The sequence below is a fragment of the Chrysochloris asiatica genome, unplaced genomic scaffold (assembly GCF_000296735.1).
Source record: "Chrysochloris asiatica unplaced genomic scaffold, ChrAsi1.0 scaffold00009, whole genome shotgun sequence".
Lineage (NCBI taxonomy): Eukaryota > Metazoa > Chordata > Mammalia > Afrosoricida > Chrysochloridae > Chrysochloris > Chrysochloris asiatica.
Genome location: NW_006408527.1, coordinates 1,581,647 through 1,586,893, shown reverse-complemented (window position 1 = coordinate 1,586,893; position 5,247 = coordinate 1,581,647). Strand labels below are relative to the sequence as shown.

General features: G+C 38.0%; 1 pseudogene; it reads left to right on the top strand.

The window, feature by feature from the left end:
- The first annotated feature begins 354 nt into the window (after window positions 1–354).
- LOC102838768 lies at window positions 355–976 on the top strand (annotated as a pseudogene).
- The last annotated feature ends 4,271 nt before the right edge of the window (window positions 977–5,247 follow it).

Genomic DNA, 5,247 nt, shown 5'->3' with positions numbered 1-5,247 from the left:
TGTAACATCTGAAAGTCTGCTCAAAGTGATGAATAGCCTGGCAATTCACTCCTTACCTGAAACACTGAATGAAAGTCATATATCAAAGAAAAAGTATATTCAAAATGACACTGTAGGATAAGTACTGGACTGCTAACTGCAAGGTTCGTGGTTCTAACCTACCAGTCACTCCTGGGAAACTCCATACAGAGTCACTATGAGTCAGAATCAATTCGACAACAGAAAATGACATTCATCCTAGAAATATGTCTCCAGAAAAATGGTCTTCCAATATCACATCTTTAATAAAAATGTTTTAAAAAAATAAGCAAATAGTTCTTTTCCTCCATGTGCCACAAAGATCATAGTGTTTCAATGGGCTACCACCCTGTGCTGTGTTACTGGTATTTTCAGAATAAGCCTTACCCCAAGACCTGCTTCTACCAAGGTGTCCCTGATGCCAAGATTTGTATCTTTGTCCTAGGTGGGAACAAGGCAAAAATAGATGAGTTCCCACTCTGTACCACAAGGTATCAGATGAATATGAGCAGCTCTCCTCAGAAGCCCTGGAGGCTGCCCATATTTGTGCCATCAAGTACATGGTGAAAAGTTGTGACAAAGATGGCTTTCATCCATTCCATGTTATCTTCATCAATAAGATGTTGTCCTATGCTGGCTGACAGGCTCTAGACAGGATGCAAGAGGACTTTGGGCAGCCCCAGGGTACTGTGGCTAGGTCTACATTGGCCAAGTCATCATATTCATCTGCACCAAGCTTCAAAACAAGGAGTATGTGATTGGGGCCCTACACAGGGCCAAGTTCAAGTTCCCTGGGTGTCAGAAGATCCACATCTCCAAGAACTGGGGCTTCATCAAGTTCAATGCTGATGAGTTTGAAGGCATGGTGGCTGAGAAATGCCTAATTCCACATGGCTGTGGAGTCAAATACATCTCCAATTGTGGCCCCTTGGACAAGTGGAGTATACTGCATTCATGAAGGCCTTGCTAGCACTACCTCACCTAACCTGTGCCTTCCAATAAATTCAACTGCCTGTCTCCAAAAAAAAATCATAGTAAACAAATAAAAACTGAGAAAGATGACCACAAATGCGCTTCAAATGAAAGCACGATCCTAAGAGTAAAGTGACTCAGACATTCAGAGAAGAATTGTGAAGAAAAAAAGCTAAACTTTGGTAAGCTAAACAAATGTAGGCTGTATAAAACAATAACAACAATCTCTAATAATGAGAGAAAATTGAATCGAATAAAGCATAATTTGGAATACAGAATCCTAAGGTCATTTTTATTGATATAAAGGATGGTTAAAACATTAACTAACTTTTGTTGTTGTTAAGCGCTGTTGAGTTGGTTCTGACTAAGAATGGCCCTGTATAGCATTCCAGGGTCTGCAAGGTTGGTTTGAACCACAAGGTCAGTGGTTCAAGCTCACCAGCGGCTCCTCAGAAACCCAGCGTCGCTATGAGTCAGAACTGACTAGATGGCACTTAACAACAACAATGAATAGAGTTTCCAAGGAGTGGCTGGTGAGTTTGAACTGCTGACCTTGAGATTCAAACTGACCGTGTGATCCCGTGCTTCTCCTACAGCCCCAGACCAGGACTCCTAATCAATTTCAGAACTTGTTAAGTATGGTTTGTTGTTGTTGTTGCATGCCACTGAGTCAATTCTGACTCATAACGACCCTGTATAGGGTTTTGAAGAGTAGTTGGTGGGTTTGAACAGCTGGCCTTGTGGCTACCAGTCTAGTCCTTAACCTACAGCGACCCACAAGGCTCATTTAGTTCAAACCCACCAGCCACTTCTTGGAAACCCTAAACAGGGTTACTACAAGTCAGAACCAACTTGACAGCACTTTAACACCAGCAACAGTAGGGTATATACTAAATAATTCAAATTAGAAAAGTAAAACTTCCAAATTACTTGGGAAAAAAACAACAACAGCAGAATCAGAAGAAAATAATTCAAAAAAATATGAGAATGGGACAAATAAAAAGTGCTGAATAAGATAAAAGAAATAATACAAAACACATCAGTAATCTAAATCAATTTAAGCAACTAACTTCTCCAGTGAAAAGACAATGATTAGAAACTAGACATTTTTCAAAAATCAAGATAGGTTCTATTTACAAGAAATACACCTGAAGCATAAGGATGCAGAATACTTTGTAAAATATGCTAATCTCAGAAAATTTGTGTGGCTATAGTACAAACAGACAAATGAGATTATAAAGTAATAGCATTGTTACACGTTTGTTGCATCAATAACCACTTACTAATAAAAATGTTCAATTCCCTAAATAGACTTAAGAGATCTAAATTTCAATGTACACAGGGTCACTATAGGTTGAAACTAACTCGACAGCACTTAACGACAACAACAATAACTTCATATGTATGTACCTAATAGCTTCAAAATGTGCTGTTGTGGCACTGTGGGTTAATGAGTTGGACTGCAAGGTCTCTTTGAAGTGCAAAGTTTGAGGTTCAAACTCACCAGCCAGTCCTTAGAAACCTTATACTGGGTCACTATGGGTTGGTACCGATTTAATAGCACAATAACAACAATACCAACTTCCAAATATCTAAAGCCAACATAACAAAGAACGTGAGCATGATGCAGAACTGGTCAGTGTTTCATTCTGTTGCACACAGGGTCACTATACAATGCATCTAACAACAACAGCAATAATGTAATAGTTTCAAAATATATAAAGCAAAACTGAAATACAAGAAATATTTGACAAATATACTATCAGAATAGATAAAATAATATATATCTTTCTCAGAAAGACAATCCATTGATAAGAATGTTATTTGAACCCCTAATTTAAAAGTTTTATCTGGCAGAACAGATCTCAAAACTGGAGAATACACTTTTGACAGACTTACTTGTGAAAAAGAGGAAGACCTCAAACGAGATGGATTGGCCAGGTGGCATTATTGATGGACTCAAGTGTGGCAGCGGTAGTGAGGTTGGCCCAAGATCGGACATTGTTTCGTTCTGCTGTGCATGAGGTTGCTATGAGTCAGTTCCGACTCGATGGCACCTGACAACAACAACAACAACTTGTGAAAATGTATCTCATTCTAAGTCATAGAGGAATTATCAACATATTTGACAGTTTTGTGTCACCACAGGGTAAGTATTGGACCACAAGGTCAGTGGTTCAAATCTACCAGACACTCCTTGGAAACCCTTTATAGGGTCGCTATGAATCAGAACTGACTCAATGTACTCAAAAACAAGTATGTATTAAAGAGCCCTGGTAGCTTAGTTGATTATGAGCTGGGCTGCCAACCACAAGGTCACAAGTTCTAATCCACCAGTCACTCTGTGGGAAAAAGACAAGGATTTCTGCTCCCGTCAAGGTTTACAGTCTTGCAAACCCTATGTTGTTGTTGTTAAGTGCCATCAAGTTGGCTTTGACTCATAGCAAACCTGTACAGAGTTTCCAAGGAGCAGTTGGTGGATTTGAACCACTGACCATGTGGTTCAAACCAACCTTGAGATCGAGCACTTATCCTACAGCACTACATTATAAGTTGGAACTGATGAAACTGCATGTAACCATGTGTATGTCTATATGCGGAGTCCTGGTGTGGCGATGTGGAATAATGTGCTGGACTGCAAAGTCGTTTGAATCGTATGGTTAGCGGTTCAAACTCACCAACTACTCCTTGGAAACCCTATACAGGGTCATTATGGGTGAGAACCAACTTGATATATATATATACAGAAATAATATTTTTCTGACCACTTTAGACATACATTACAAATAAATCACAAAAACAACCTAAAATGTTTATTTGGAAATACAAGAATGCCTTCAGAATAATCGAAGGGTCAGAAAAATCAATCATATGGAATGCAAGAAATATTAAAATGAGATAATATCTCTACACTCAAATACACACAGAGAGAGAAACAATAATACATACTTATAGAAAGCAGGTAAAGCAATTAGACAACAGTATATTCTGATATGCTTGTGTTAGGAAAAAAAGCTGGAAATTAATAAGCTAAGGAAGTAAATCTAAGCAAAGAAGAAAGGAAATAATAGAGATAGATAATAGATAATCAACGAAGTTCAATGTTGCTTTTAGAAATGAAAAATGATGACATACTTCTGGCAAATCTAATCAGAAAAATGAAAGAAAAAAGGCATAATATTAGGGACAAAAAACATAGATGGAACAAAGATTAAAAAGATAAAAGACTATGATTAACAACTGTGGTTGTTAGGTGCTAAGCCGACTTCAACTCACAGCAATCCTATGAACAACAGAACAAAGCGTTGCCCAGTCCTATGCGTGAGCCCATCATTGTCGCCACACTATGTCAACACATCTCATTTAGGTTCATGTTCTCTTTTTACCAAAGACGTTGTCCTATTCCAGGGACATGTCCCTCCTTTTATCCAAACCACATGAGGTAAAGTCTGGATGTCAAGCACTCATAAGCCATCCTCATTTCTAAGAAGCATTCTAGCTGCACTTCTGCCAAGACAGATTTGTTCATTCTTCTGGCTGTCCATGGTATGTATATTCGATATTCTCGAACACCATGATTCAAAAGCATCAGTTCTTCTTCGATCTTCCTTATTTATTGTCCAGCTTTCCCATGCATATGAGGTGATTGAAATACCATGTCTTGGGTCAGGCATTACTTAGTCCTTGACATCTTTGTTCTTTAGCACATTAAAGTAGTCTTTTGAAGCATATTTGCCTATGTAATATGTTGTGGGATTTCTTAATTGCTTCTTCCATGAATGTTGATTATGGATCCAAATAAAAAGAAATCCTTGACAATTTCAATCTTTTCTCCATTTATCATGATGTTGTGTATTGGTTTAGTTATGAGGATTTTTACTTTCTTTACATTGAGGGGTAATCCATACTGACGACTGTAGTCTTTGATCTTAATCAGTTAGAGTTTCAAGTCCTCTTAGCTTTTAGCAAGTAGTGTTGTTCCAGCTGCATATCAAAGGTTGTTAATTAGTCTTCCTCCAATACCGATGCCAGATTCTTCTTCATTGAAACCAGTTTCTCAGATTACTTGCTCAGCCTACATATTGAATAAGTATGGTGTAAGGAACCTTGACCCACACTTCTGATTTTAAACCACAAACCATCCTTCTGTTGTATACAAATGACTACCATTTGGTCTATATCTACACACTGCACATGAGCACAAATAAGTGTTCTAGAATCACCATTCTTCACAATATTATCCATAATGTATTATGA